The sequence below is a fragment of the Euleptes europaea genome, chromosome 9, assembly GCF_029931775.1.
Source record: "Euleptes europaea isolate rEulEur1 chromosome 9, rEulEur1.hap1, whole genome shotgun sequence".
Taxonomy (NCBI): domain Eukaryota; kingdom Metazoa; phylum Chordata; class Lepidosauria; order Squamata; family Sphaerodactylidae; genus Euleptes; species Euleptes europaea.
This window is the reverse complement of record NC_079320.1, coordinates 50,468,340-50,484,477: the sequence shown is the minus strand read 5'-3', so window position 1 is coordinate 50,484,477 and position 16,138 is coordinate 50,468,340. Positions and strand designations below refer to the sequence as shown.

General features: G+C 40.3%; 1 non-coding gene across 1 annotated transcript; it reads left to right on the top strand.

Annotated features, from left to right (window-relative positions):
- The first annotated feature begins 5,100 nt into the window (after positions 1–5,100).
- Positions 5,101–5,272, top strand: LOC130483133 (U1 spliceosomal RNA). The gene has a single exon (XR_008933561.1). It is a non-coding gene; the product is annotated as a U1 spliceosomal RNA (small nuclear RNA).
- Positions 5,273–16,138: the final 10,866 nt, after the last annotated feature.

Genomic DNA, 16,138 nt, shown 5'->3' with positions numbered 1-16,138 from the left:
TGTGCTATATGCCTTTCCAAAGCACAGACTTCGTCCTCAGAATGGCATTAGCAACAATCTGCCCAGTTGTACACCCACCACTTCTGGTTAGTCTAGAATTAGATTTAATATTGCTCATAAATGTATGTAAAGGACACCCTAGAAATGTTCACTCACACTTATGACAATAATGAGATGAAATCTTACACTTCTCCAAAGGCTAAGCCCCCATCCACTTCAGTGAGACTCAAGCAGGCAGAGCAGTTCAGAAACAAAGCCCACGCCTCTCCAACTGTGAAGTAGCAATGCATTTCATTGACAGAGATGTCATGTCCTCTATAAATGGACACAAAGAGGTATTTGTCACATGCAGCCATGTTTTAGCTTCTGAGCAAAACCCCCCAGTTTCAGAAAACTTTGTATAGCATATACACTTCCAGTGCTCCCAGAGCAAATTCAGTACACTATGGTTGAGCTAAACGCTTGTAGGAAAATCTTTGTGTGTGTGTATATATACACATATATATTTACACACACACATACCCCAGAAGGGTTTTTGGCAGGGTTTGTCAAATTTTCTAGCCAACGTAAATGATTGCTTATGGAGCTGACAAAAAAAAAAAACCCAGGCTAGCATATGAAACTAGCAGTTTTAACATTTATTGGAGAATTTCAGGTTGGCTTAACATTTTGGAATGATTGGTTTTCAATGGAAGCCAGTTATTAAGTAAGGAAGATTTTTAACAGGTCCCATATATATGGTCAAATAATACTGGAGTAATGGAACATCAGCATGATATGGGTTGTATACCTCCACAGTAATAATGGATATATTCTTTGACTGTGGACATGTATCAGCTTTATGATAATCAGTATACAGAGACTGAATTTGCTTGGGAATGCAGAAAAACCCAGAGATACCCCATAAAAGGACAGTAGATAGCAGGGGGCTATAGTGACAGTAAATTTTCTTTGTACCTCACCCCACCTTAAAGGAGGAAGATGTACCAAGATTAGTTCTCCAGATCTTCCTTTTGCTGGAAGAAATTTTGAAAAAATTAGGATGGCGGTAATAAGATTTTAGGATGCACATTCGTAATGTCAAACAGGGACAGAAAGATTTATGGGAGGTCTATTGTCTGTGCATTTGGTTCCAGGACAACAGCCTCATAAGTCACACACAGAATTTGAGGTTTTGTTCTCTTCAATACAATCAAGTTTTCTTCATGAGGCATTAACATCTTTGGACAACTAGTAAAAGTATTGTGTTTTTAATGGTGGTATTATAAGACATCTGTCTTATATGATATTAAAAAGCCTTTTTTGTATCTTCTTTTCTGCCGTTAGCATTTGAAAGGGTTACAACTACTCAGAATTTTTTAAAATAATCTGAATTCATTTTATACTTTTATTATTTAAAATTAATTGTTATATTTAATGTTATCATAAATGCAAAACCGTTCCACTCATTCAAGGAGCCATTTTCTTGAATTATTATAGTATCTGTGCTATAATGCCTTTGACTATGAAATAAATGAAGTGCTTGACCCAGGGTAAATGAAGTAGTTCAGGAAAATGTTCAGGGGGGAAAACCCTCAATTGCTTACCAAGAAAGCTTGTAATGAATGAGCCAATAACAAATTGAATTGGAAGGGTGGCGAGCTTGCCTATCCCAGAATCCCATGAGCCATATACTGGAGTATTTGCACAGTCCTCTGTCTTGAAGCATTGTTTTACCACTTTTCCTACTAAATGTAGTTTTCATCTACAGGGATACAACAGGATTGTTATATTAACAGAAAATCTATTATATTGCATCTCTGTTTTAGGCATTTTTTTTTATCAAAACAGCAGCTGTGACAACTAGCTGCTAGTTGCAAAATTCAAAATTAAATATTGAGTTAACTATACTGTATTTGTTTTTTGACTTTACTACTCAGAAGGCTAGATCCAAGGGAAAACAAATGCAGCTGTTTGTTTATTGAGGCATTCCAACTTCTTTATTAAAAGGCCTTCCAATTGCTTAAGAGTTAATTTGTCAAATCTAATAGCCACTCCTGCTTGTCTTCTAGAGGCACACAAGGGAAATAGTTTATTGGAGCTATGAAGCCATGATGGAAGATCTTATATTTTCATTTCCTGAGGGAATTCTCCTTAGGAATTAACTATATTTATGGGTTCCATGCTGTACATAGTGGCCGCAACTTTAGGTTTCTAGACATATCCAAATTCAGGTTTCTAGATGTTTCAGAACACAAAAGGGGTCTGAGAGCCCAAAGCAACCTTCTATTAACCTTCTGTTAATAACATGTACACAATTGATTTAAATGTCTTGTTTCACAAAGTAGGTTACATGCATTTCAGTTCCCCAAAGGGGAATGCATGTAACCTACTTTGTGAAACAAGACATTTAAATCCATTGTGTACATGTTGTTAACAGAAGGTTGCTTAGGGCTCTCAGACCCCTTTTGTATTCTGATCTCCCTGGATGATGATTCACTACTAAAGAAATTGTCATCCAGACAAATAATCTTTTCCGTGGTTCTTCCAGCATAAATACTTCATGAACTTTGAGTCCCATGTGGGTAGATTACAAGGAGTCCAGGTCCTGATTCAGCCTGCAAAAGTCTCATTACAGTGCTAGTGATTTCAAGCAGTGATGACGGACAGAAGGCCTTTCAGTTGGGGAAATTCAGATAAACCACTGGGAGTGCTTTGCTTTCATAATGATTGACCATAAAACTTTTTACTAAGTGCTTTTACAAACCTACACTCAAAAACCTACATTTTGAGCTGTAGCGCAACGGTGGCAGATGGTGTAGAAACTGGTGAGGGAAATAGAAAATTGGCAAGCATATCATTACCACATCTTCATTCACAGTTAAAAAGATGTTCAGGGTGATAGAAATCTCTTTATCAAAGTGAGTAAAGCATTCCATGTTACTGTACTGTTGGCTCCTCAGCCAAGCACATACACCAAGTGTCTGAACCTGCGCTTCCTATTATACTGAGCAGGATTACCATGGCAACAACCCACCTTTCTCTGTTCAGCGCAGGCTCAAAAATGGCTTACTGTGTCAACATCAACAACAGAAAACTATCAAATAACACAAATATTTAAACCCAGGCTATTTTATAATAAATCTACCTGTAACCAGCAGACCAATCCAAGGGGCAGGGGAGCAGATGGTAACAGCTCTGTCCTTGATGGCAATAAATCTCTCAGTGGGCAGGCAGGCAATTCTTCCCTCCCTGGATACGGCTTCTTTTTAAGCTAGAAGGAAGAGGCAGATCAGATGGCAATAGTCTCTCCCCTGGTACTTCCAAGAGATAACTTCCCTTTATAATTCCAGAGGTTGGATGGCAAGGGGCGGAACAGGTGGCAACAACTCCACCCTTTGCTGCAATAGGTTCTCTCCAGGCTATAGAACTTGACAAAACCAGATAATGTGGATAGGATTCAATGTGGGTTACTTCCAGTGTTAGGACAGCTGGTTAAATAACCACATTACTATCAGCATGATACTCTTCTTTCCAATATCATGAGTGCTGGTAATGATTATAGGGTCATGTGCGCAAGAGAACAGAAGACTACAGTGCATGGTAATTTAGAAATTGTAAAGATTTTCCTAAATATATTTTCAATTGGATGTTTTAAAATTATAAATGCATGGCAGTTGTCTTAAAATGTCAATTATACAGCTCCAGCTGATTTGTTCAATAAAATTATGTGACGTGCATGCAGAAGATAAAGTGAAGGGGAGACATTTGTAATGTGGATGAACATTTTTAGGTTTTATATTCAGTTGAAGGTCTTTGTCAGTTGAGGTAACATTTTAAATTGTTCAAATTTCATTCAACTTCAATGTAAATTCAAAAATCTTAAAATAAATAGTTAAGGAGCATCTGATTGGCACAAGAACCATTTAAAGCCCCATAAATGAAAATGCCCTTAAGATTTAAAAAATAACAACTCAATTTGACAGAGTACAAGCAGCAAAAGTTATAAAAAGCCCTTACCTAGTGTACACCCCAGAAAGAAAAAGAGAGACACTATAGCACCACCATTTAAAAGATGTTCAGCTTGCACTGAGAGTAGAGTTGCCAGGTCCCTCTTCCCCACCGGCGGGAGGTATTTAAGGTGGAGCCTGAGGAGGGTGGGGTTTGGAGAGGGGAGGGACTTCAATGCCATAGAGTCCAATTGCCAGAGTGGCCATTTTCTCCAGGTGAACTTACCTCTATCAGCTGGAGCTCAATTGGAATAGCAGGAGATCTCCAGCTAGTACCTAGAGGTTGGCAACCCTAACGGTGAGGCTTTTCTTTGTCTGATAATGAGTGGCTAAATCTTGCCATTCAATTGGGATGCTATTTCTAGTATCAAGGGTAGTAATTCAGGGTGGGGGGAGGTGGTTGTTGTCTCAGGGGAGTGAGTTGTTCTCAGTTGTGCAGCATCTCTTTATGCAGAGTTGTCTGCAATATATGTGAACTTAAAACAAAGCAACAAACAAATGTGAAGTTTGCTCACATTTGCTGTGCATGCTCAAGTGATCATTTCAACAAGCAGGTGTATCATTAATGCAAACAATGTGAGTCACAGGGAATTGGTCATCTTGTTTAGTCATTTGCATGATGTAAACGCATCATGACTCACCTTTGATACAATTTATTTCCATCTGTTTGTTCATTTTTCTGGTACTTTGAGCTCTGGAGAAGTGGAAATTACACCTGACTAAAAGAGAAGTTAAAGTTTTGCAGGTTTCAGCTTTTACAAGTTTCATTTATTTCAACAAACTTTTAATAGTATTTGTATGATATCTGTATGATAAGTGAAATCTTAACATTGTCAAAAAAGTGGTCTCATCTTTATTGTTTGAATATTTCAGATTCCCCCCCCCCCTTGGGTCACTTTTTAAAATCATGTGCCGTTCTCTTTTTTAGAAAATCCTTTTTGTTGTCACTGGATTACATATATGATTAATAATTCTTGCCCGCCTGTCTTTATTGCATCAGTGAATAAGCCATAGCAACAATGATTCCATCAAAATAAAAACAAATAATTTTCAGACATTTTCATAGGAAAAATTAAAAAATACCTAATGATAATTTAAAATATCTCAAAATAAAAGCACCTCGGAGGGAAGATACCATGATCACGAAGATGGCTTTCCCAGGGTGAGGCTCATCCACTTCCCTTTGGGTGTCCTTCAGACCCCTGCGATTTCCCCAAATGCAGGGAAACTTGACTGCATAATTTGTGGGAGTGTGAGGACTGCATTAATAATGCAGACTTTTGCTAAACAAATAAGACGTTAAAAGATTATAAGTGGATATTCTTTGTGTGTGTGTAAAGTGCCTTAAAGGCGCAGCCGACTTATGGCGACCCCTTTTTGGGGTTTTCATGGCAAGAGACTAACAGAGGTGGTTTGCCAGGGCCTTCCTCTGCACAGCAACCCTGGTCTTCCTTGGTGGTCTCCCATCCAAATACTAACCAGGGCCGACCCTGCTTAGCTTCTGAGATCTGACCAGATCAGGCTAGCCTCACCAGATATTCTTTAGAGAATTGTATTTCAGCTCTTTAAAACAATTTGCCGCTTCTTTGGGGTTATAAAGATACTCTCTCAATATTTTCAGTTGATGATCTATCATAAGATATTAGTTTTATAGTTTACAAATAATCTAACTTGAAGGGTATAACATAAGGTTACCAGGCACAACATAGCAACTAGCAGTTGTCTGAGGGGGCAGGGACATTGGGGCACTGTTGGGTGGCTCAGGGGAAAACCCAGAAGTTATGCCCATCTGTGCTAGGAAATGCCAGCAATTCCTGGCAACTCCTAGAATGGAGGGATGCCACTTCCAGCCAGTTTTCTCCGGAAATGATGTAACACCGTTTCTAACATTAGTCTTATATGCAAGACACCTTTTAGATAAACTCTCTTTATGGATGACTAATTTTAAAATCTTGGGTAGGGAACATATTGGGTTTTGCGCTGGTCATTCTACTTTAGACCACTGTTTTACCCTAACCCATTTGGCTGAGAAATACAGTGGCCCTGGTGGGAAGAAACTTTATGCAGCCTTCCTTGATTTAAAGAGCGCTTTTGATTCTATACCCAGGAAACTCCTGTGGGACAAGCTGAGCAAAACCTCAATAGACAAGAGACTCCTTTTCCTTGTCCAAAAATTGCACTTAACAACTAGTTGCCAGGTTCGCTATGGCTCACGTGGTGAGCTGACCAGAGAGATTCCTACAAACCAGGGAGTGAAACAGGAGTGTGTGTTGGCCCGCTGTCTTTTTAACCTCTTTATAAATGACCTTGACCTAACGTTAAGAACAGTAGATGGCCATTTCCCCAAGCTGGGCCCTTCCTCCATCCCTCTACTATTGTATGCCGAAGATGCTGTGGTAGTGATAACACAGAAGGGGCTAAGGAGGCTGCTGTCCATGTTTGTAAGCTATTGCAATGCCAACTTATTATCTATCAATTACAAGAAATCTAATATCCTAGTCTTCTCTAAATCTTGGAGACGTCACAGTTGGACAATTAAAGGGCACGAAATTGAACAAGTGAAACAATTTAGATACTTGGGCCTGAATTTCCAATACAACAGCAATTGGACAACTCACAGGAACTATGCTGTGTCCTCAGCTAAATGTAACAACCAGGCCACAATTCGTTTCTTTTATGTTTATGGTGGCCAATTAGTTCCTGCTGCCTTACGAGTGTTTAAGGCTAAATCCATCTCCCAACCCCTATATGGAGTTCCTATTTGGGTAAGTGCCTTTAATCAGGACATTGATAGGATTCAGTCCACCTTCTTACGCCACATTCTTGGTGTCCCCAATTGCATAGGGTATGCAGCTCTGTCCCTTGAGACGGGACAGGGTTTTTTGGAGACCAGAGCTTGGATTCAGACCATTAAGTTCTGGTTACGTCTGCACTTTCTAACTGAATATCCTGGCTATATTCCTGCTCTGCTAGGAGATTCTTACATAAGCCAGTGGTCGAAATTAATTATCAGGAAAATCAAGTCTGTCGGTATCCCATTTGATTCTCTTTTGATGCTCGGGAAAGAGCAAGCATTTAGATTGATACGTCAGCGCCTACTAGATACAGAAATGCAGACCCTAACCTCCCCAGCTAATAGACACTGTTCCCCCATGTTTCATGGTGTTACTCTGGCTTATGGAGCTGCAGCTTCCTACTTGTCTTATTTCGAGTCACTGGGCATTCGCAGAGCCTTCATGCTCGCTAGTCTTAACACTCTTCCCTCTGCTATCCTACAAGGAAGATACAAAGGAATCCCTTTTATTGATAGGTATTGTCCATGTAAGACTGGGGATCCTGAACACTTAACTCACGTGCTGTTGTACTGCCAGCTTTACATGAGGCCAAGGAATACTTACATTAAACCCCTACTGCCTAGTGAACAGAGTCTTTCAGATCAGCATTCGGTGATGTACCTTTTATCTGATAGAAACCTACCGTTACCCAACAAGTAGCTAGTTTTCTCCTGTCTGCACAAAGGATTCGCGAGCAGTTTGTATGTACTTCTAAGTAATGTCCTTTTAATGTAATCTGTTTTAACCAATTTTGTAATTCTGTTTATGGTATACTGATGTAAATGCCTAATAAAGGTAATGATCATGACATTAGTCCCCCCCCCCCCAAGCTACTGGAGTGGTGGCAGGAAATGGGAGGTAGGAGATTCTTTGAGTGAACCTGGGAACCCTGGTATGACAATACCTAATGTATAGTGTTGTTAATTCTAACATGTGCTTTACTAGTTTTTTTTTTTTTTTAAAGGCTGTGGATTTTTGGCCCTTAGAACAAAAACTATGTTTTCATTCATTCTAATTTGGTTGACCCAACTCTCTAGAGAAGGAAGTGTAATGTATGCAGTTCTCTGTGACGGACAGTTGCTTATTCACAGAGAAACCCATATTCAAAATCCTTTGTTTACACAGACTAAAACTTGTACTTCAGTTATTTACACCCTCAAGACATTGTCTTTCATAATGATATTTTTTAATTTAAAGAAACAAGCCCTACAAAAATAGAAGAGTCTAGCAGGAAGAACAGTGATATCACACCATTGCCAACATCTAGCAAGTGCTTCAGAAAACAGGCTCAGACAAGAAATGAGGATCTGTTGTTAAAACAATGTCAGATATTGGGCCACTTATGTGTGAGGCTCAGAACTACATGATGTTTCCATGTCTAGTGTTGATTATCTTTCTGTTTCATGACTTTGGCCAGCTTTATTCTAGCCATATTTTTAAAGATTTTGTAACTTTGGGTTTTCTTCAAAATGGTGTTTCTTAAAAGCCCTGCTATAACAATTATGAACAGACTGCCACTTAAATATAATGGTTCTTCACCATAAAGGCCTCAAGATGGAGTCAAACAACCATTTGTCTCTCATCATGAGGTACTTGGCTTTTATTTGTTTTACATTAATCACTTCATGGTGAGATCTATGTTAAACAGGGTTTTTGATTGTAGGCTGTCAATAATTTAGCATGCCCACTGAACTCATACCTATTAGTAAGCAGGTCTGGATCTGGTTTTTTTTAACACAACAGGGTTTGTGATGTAGTGATGTAGATATCACTATGAGGGGCAGGAGGAAGCCAGCCATTCCACACTGAGAGAAAATTGAATCTTTCTACAAAGCATACCTTTCTAATGACTTGTAAACCTTTGGCAGTAACAGTCCACATTTCTTTGATACACCTGGCTTGCGGGTGTATCCTGGTCTCTTACAGCATTGCCTTAACTTCAGTAAAACCTGGATCATGCCTTACCCTTGATTTGAAAAAAACAACAACTCAAAAAACTGTATTAACACCACCTTAGATTTTGCTGTGATATTTTAAATCTCAACATACAGCACAGTGTCTTTGCAATAAATACCTTTCAAAACCATATGGATGGAGCAAGATGATGCACAACCTGTGGAGCTGAAAACGATTAAGCTGTTCATGGTCATGCCAGAGTAATAGTGTTCACAGCTTGTAATTTGCAATGGATTTTGCTATCACAAAAAAAAGATTGTCTCCTTTTTCCGAGCAGACAATCACAGTGCAGCACAAGAGATTGTCAGGTAGTCCTTCTGTGAAACAGGACCCCCCCTCACACACACATTTCTCTTGAATTAAATGAGAAGTCACAGATGTCACGCTGCTCATGCTGTGACTAGTGCTGTGCTCTCCCGATTGGTATTGTGCATCCTTTCAAGTAATTGGTTTCCAAATGCACTGTAGAAGCTGTTTTGCTTCATGAAAATCATCGGAATGAAATTTGTTTATGGGCAGTGGGTCTGGAGTTCTGAAACTCCAAATCCAAAGCTTTGCTTTGAGAAAATAGTAAAAGCTGGTCGGAAAAATAAAATAAACACAAGTAAAACTTGACAATTGGAATAACAGCAAGTGCTCAAAGCTATGCTTCTGGAAGATACTGATATCACCAGAAATCAAAGAAGCGATGTGAAGTTATATGTAAAATGCATTATTTGTATTTTTGTAGCTAGGTATTTTCCAGTACTTTCAGAAATCTGGGTTTTGGCATATCCTTTGGTCTACTGTGATCTGGGGAAAAAAATTCAAAGAAGCTATTGTTACCAAGCAGCTCACTATGGAAAACAGGCTATTATCATTGTGCATGCATTGTGCCACTGGAAAGTTCATAAAATATTGTTGACTGCTTAACTGACAGTCTATTCCGAAGGCCTGCTGTGCTCACAAAGGAATGGATTATTTCTCCATCACATGGTAATAACTTGTGGTATTATGCCAGCTTTTGACCTGAACCAGAGTTTATTTATTCACTGAAATGCCTTTTTATCTCATGTTCCCCTTCCAAAATAGGCCCAAATTGGCTTACATAGTATGAACACAAAAAAGAAAAACCCAAGATTATGATAGCAAAACATTAAAACAGAATGACCATATAGTTTTAAAAATCTCAAGGATCTTAATCTCTTCTTTTAACCTCCCTCCCATGAGTTTAGCAAGCTTCCTAAAAAAACAATGTCACAAGCCTTCCTGACATTGTCAGATAAGCTGTTCCAAATGATTGGGGCCACAGCTGAAAAGATAGCTCAAAAGCCCAGGCAGTGCCAAATTAGTGCCAAATTTAATCAGTCTTATGGAAGTGAAAGACAGGTGAAATTGTTGGAGCGAATTATATTGCCTTATGGGTTCATACAAGAAGTTCCTTCAAGTATATGAGCCATGAAGACCAGCACCTTGAACTGAATCCAGAAGTAAATGGACAACCAAAGTAAATAATTTTAAATAATTATATTATGATCATACCAGTGAGCTCCCACGAAAAGAGAAGCTGCCATATTTTGACCTAAGGGCAGCTCTACATAGAGAAAGTTGCAGTAGTCTAACATCAAGTGTACAGAAGCATGGATCAGTGTATCTAGTTCAGCATAGCTCAGAAAGTTAGTGGGGTTTTTTTGCTCCAGATATAGTTGAAAAACTTGTAGCTACCACACTGACTTATGCTTTTTTCAGTAATAAGGCTTCTTTACACACCCCTAATTCTTAAAAGAAGCAGCCAGTTCCAAGTTCATTTGATTAGGGTTGTGCATATCGATAAACCTAAACAGAAAATAAATTAGAAATTAGCCGTTTTGGCAATATTTGGGTTTCTGTTTTACCGAATATCAAAACTTGGGAATAGAGCTGAAGCCGGATAGCCAATTGCTGAATCAGCTAAATAGTTATTCGGCTTTTTTCAGCGTTGGCTTTCCCCAGGTTTTTCCCTATGGAATTTTTAAAAATGAGCTCTGGGGGAGCCATTTTTGGAGGTTAAGTTCTCAAATTATCAGGGTAGTGTCAAGGGACTTTCCTTGCATGAACCCCAAATTTTGGTGAAGATTGGGTCAGGGGGTTCGATTTTATGGGGTCCTGAAGGGCTGCCCCCTTCTCCATAGAGAAACATTGTAAACTAGGCCTAAAGCCAGACTGAAATGGGTCGAAAGCTAGGGTTGCCAGGTCCCCCTGGCCACCGGCAGGGGATGGGGGAGTAGGGTTGCCAGATCCGGGTTGGAATCTCCTGGAGATTTGGGGATGGAGTCTGGGGAGAACAGGGACCTCAGTGGGGTACAATGCCATAGAGTCCACCTTCCAAGGCATCCACTTTCTCCAGGGGAACTGATCTCAGTAGACTAGAGTTGAGCTGTAATTCTGGGGGATCCCCAGGTACCATTTGAAGGCTGGCATCCCGATCAAATGAAAAGCCCTGAAGTTGCTTACCACACTTCTCTAGAAAGGGTAATTGGCCAATACCAATACCCCCTTTTCTAGGGACTATTTCTTTCCATAAATGTCTTATTACATCCTTGTTTAAAAGGGTAATTTGAAATAGGCATTATAGGCCAATACCAAAAAACCCTTTTTCAATTACTTTTTCTTTCCATAAATGTCTTATTACATCCTTGTTTAAAAGGCTCATCTAACAAAGATGAATTTATAATTTTTCCAAAAGGCATCCCCACGTTGTCCCTTCAGCCATGCAGGACAGAAGTCCAATAAACAAGAGGTAAGTTTCATAATCTCAAGGATCTTGTCAAGATTGTTTAGAAAGACCATCACTCTGGATGAGCTAGGATGATTAACCTAGGATGAGCTGAGCCAGGATGATCAATACAGCAACATGGGATGACAGTTTCTACACGGAACATTAATGTAACTCTAGATGGAGCATGGTGGTATACACCTATCCTTAAATAGCAAACAAAATGAATGGAGAGTGTATGCAACCCATATACTAGGAATATACTTTGGTTCAATTATAAAAACTTGACAAAATGAAATTAGCCATAATAACAGTAGTGCAAACGATGGACAAAAGAGCAGGAAAGACTTATCCAGTTTATTTCATGTAAGTAGGCAGGAAGGAAAGAGCAAAGTACATAAACCTGGTACCGGATGTAATTTACGTCATGGTTGTGTGCAGTATCTGGGTGGAGTGAGCACTGCAGAAGGCAGTTGTCCGATGCAGGGATCCAAGCTCATAGAGAGAGTCTCACTTTCTCATCTCACCTAGGCTGCATCTAGAAGGAATGCCCTTGACATTGCACAGCTTTACCGGTACTCTAGCTTGTCTAGGACTCTCAGAAAATTAGACCAATGGCAGAAACCCTATATTGGCTGCAGATCTTTGTAACCCATTCAGCACAATGGTGAATACAACTCTGGGTACAAGGCTATGCACTGGCTCATTCCTATATAAGTCCATGGCACTTTACCATTTCTAATTAAGATGCAGACTTCAGGATACTTATTCTGTGGCTGTAGCTGGTCAGACTGTTATTTTGTTAACCCAAAGCACCTACCACGCCAAAGGCGTAGCCGTGCTGCATTTCATCACTGGTTGGTTTTTCCTGTTTGCGGCTGGAAGTTTTGGTCCAGCAGTGACATACTGGCAATTGCAGCCTAATCTTCTGCAAGACTGTCTGTGTCGGAATTCATCAATATGACTCTCTTTGTGCTTTGACAGCTCTTGGACAGCATAATATCAACGTAGAGCCTTCTTTTATTCTTGAGCATCACAAATGTGCAATCATGGCTATTATCCTATTGTTGGCAACCTGTGGGGAAGATTACAGATGGCTCCTGGAAGGTTGAAAATGCTAACTGTGAACTCTTTTCCAAGCATGCAGTCCATTTTTAGAGGAGTACTTATCAATCATAACACAGCGTCCCCCTTTTTTTCCTAATAAAACATCTGTAACATTGAACAATGCCTGTGCTTGGCAGCCTGGGCAGAAATAGTCTACAGTCAGTGAGATTGTGCTTACTTTGGAAATTGTAGAAATCAAATCGTTTGTTACCTGATATAGCATTTTAACTTTGGCTGATGCCCTGGTACTTTCCTAAGGGAACAGTAGACCCTGCTTCCTGTGTAAATGGTGCAGTTCTGTGACAAAAACGTATGCCTGAAAACCAAATGTACACTTTTTCTTCTTCTTAACATGTTAACTTGAAATGATGGAAGCAATTTAGAAGCAATTTTACATGTCATTTGCTCCCTAATGGCATCTCTGGAGCAATGTTTTTCATTATTTCACCCCACCACTAATGGCTACCTTATTGAATGTTTTTATACAAATGTTTTCCAGAGGATTAGGATATGCCATTTGAGTAATGATTCTGCTTAGAATTATTCTTTGCTCGTAGTAATCTGACTTTTTGCCATTTGAGATCATCTGGCCCAAGGTCATCTGGCCCAAGGAAATTTGGAATTCTTCACATGATGTGTGACAGGAATCCTAAAACTTGCTAAGGGTCAGACATACTACCAGAGCATCTAGGAACCTAGATTGCATTACTATAAAAGTATTCAGGTCCATCCCACATTGGACCACCCTGGCAGACTTAATTCCTTTTGGACAGAGGACAAGCCAGTTTAGACCAGACCAGGTATTTTTCATGGAAGTTCAGAGCCATTACTAGATGCTTGATGGAGGCGAGATATGGCTCTGATTGGTAAAAGTAGCCTCTGACATCAGAGATGGGGATTTGTGTGAGATTGGAGGAATTCACTTGTCATTCTTGGAAAGGAGTTTGGCTTCGGTCGAACTCCATCTAGCATAAATATTGCTAAATATTGCCATCTAGCATTTGGGATTTTCACTTGTCTTCAGTGTTTAGTTTTCCGTGGAAACTGAGTCCACAGGAAGTTGGGTAGGGAATGAGAACCCCTTCGACTTTTTGTTACCACATGGAACTCTGCACAGGCTCTGAGGAACCAGCTACAGCATAGATGATAAATTGTATTGCTTTTCATTTGAATATCTCTGTGTTGTTGTTGTTTGCTTTCCCCTGTATTTCGTTTGTCTTTTCCCCACCCCCTTTTGAATCCAACCACCTTTCCCTTTTCTTTTTTGCAATAACCCTTTTTATAAAAACATATTTTTTGCTTCACTTAGTACAATCTATTTCCCTGAGATATTTCTCTTAATCTGTTCCCCATGTGCTAGACTGCATAGGTGCTACCAAGTTGGTGATGTTATTTCATTATTGTTCTAGTACTGCACTGAAAGAGGGCCTTCTCAGTGGGACAGTGTAGAGGTTTTCAGGAGGTCCTGAGCAGTGGCATAGGGTTACCAGGGTACTTTCCAGGGAACCCTTGGTCTAAAGGAGCTTTCCCAGCAAGGAAAGGCTGGATTAGGGGAGGGGCTGTGGCTCAGTGGTAGAGCATCTGCTTGGCATGCAGAAGGTCCCAGGTTCAGTCCCTGGTATTTCCAGTTAAAGGGACTAGGCAGGTAGGTGATGTGAAAGACCTCCACCTGAGACCCTGGAGCGCTGCTGCTGGTCAGAGTAGACAATACTGACTTTGATGGACCAAGGGTCTGATTCAGTATAAGGCAGCTTCATGTGTTCAAAGGCACCATTTCCCCCATCCTACTGTATGAGCATGCATTGGCTGTTTAGTCTAGATTCAAATTTACGCATACATAGCAGCAACTAGGGGTCAGTTAGAAACTCTGGAACAAGCACTGATCAGCTATTTGATCCAGTACCAGTCTCAAGCAGCTTTTAGATGTTAGTCAAAGTTTCTAACATAAACAGCTCCAGGTAATGGAATTGTGAACTCAACAGCAATTTGTGTGTGCAGTTCCCTGTTTAGCTGTGTGTGTATATATATATATACACACACATTTGCATTGTTTGGTCCCTAGCTGGATAAGGGTTATTGGGTACAATAATCATGGGCAGAGCTCATTAGAGCTATATTAGTTACATTAGAGATTTTCTTAATTTGGGAGAGAGGGATTTTTTTTAAATGAATGGGTTGACAAGTCAGCTGCAGAAAGGGAAATGAGTGGGTGGTATAAGAAAAAACAGACCACTTTTCATTTGTAATGTCAGAGTATCTTATTTAGGAGCACATGCTAAATTCTCAAGCTGCCATCCTGCACTGACTTACTCCTTTTGCCATTGACTTATCTAAGCTTATCTAAGCTTCAGGGATGCAATGAGATGACACCTATACTTGGATGAGCATGCCAGCAATAAGCCCCTTTCTCCTGTTTGGCAACACTGCCTCCTCCTCCTCCTCTTGCTTGTCTTCTTCATCGCTGCCCTGGTTTTTGCACAGCATTTTCGATTGTTTTGACAACCCAGAATTTGCTATTCACTTTCTGGAGTTATTTTTATCCCCAAATAGTTTTTTTAAGGGGGAAAACCCCCCAAAGGGCAGTTCATAGTCCCATGGCTACCTCCACTGGGGACCTGCAGTTAGATAGAGTGCTTTGACTGTTTCTATCTATCCTTGACCCTTATAATTAATATTTATACAATGCTTTCAACTGTTCAGAGTGCTGCACATTCACTATCTGGCTGTAACCTTTCATACCCTGTAAGGCATGTAGTATTATCCCATGCTCCAAATGGGACTAAGGTTGAGAGAGTGGTTTGCCTAAGGCACTTAGAAGAAAAAGAAGAGTTGGTTTTTACATGCCGCCTTTCTCTACCACTTAAGGAAGAATCAAACTAGCTTACAATCACCTTCCTTCCCCCTCCCCACAACAGACACCCTGTGAGGTAGGTGGGGCGGAGAGAGCTCTAAGAGAACTATGACTAGCCCAAGGTCACCCAGCAGGCTTCATGTGTAGGAGTGGGAAAACCAACCTCGTTCACCAGATTAGCCTCAGCCGCTCATGTGGCGGAGTGGGGAATCTAACCTGGTTCTCCGGATCAGAGTCCACTGCTCCAAACCACCACTCTTAACCACTACACCATAGCAGAAGCAAGATTCATAGAGTCATAGAGTTGGGAGGGGCCATACTGGCCATCTAGCCCAAGATGGGGTAAGATAGAATGAAAAAGCTGGCTAGATCCAGTTCTATAAATCCCTCATTTTCCTCTTCTGCATTTTTCTCTCCCAGATGTATCGACAATTTAGCTTACTTTCTACAACATTTCCAAAATCCTGTCCCTGTCTTTCCCTTCCAGTTGAAGTCTCCTACCCCCAAGATCCAGTCTCTCCTCTGTCTGCATCTTGCTTTGCTTTGCAGCACTTTTGTGGCTCATTTTTGCTGCAAAAAAGGGCCATAAAATGCAGAGGAGCATGCTGATGTTGCACCACCTGAGCCAGCCATTTCACAGCAAGCAGGCTTCTAACTGCCAATTCCT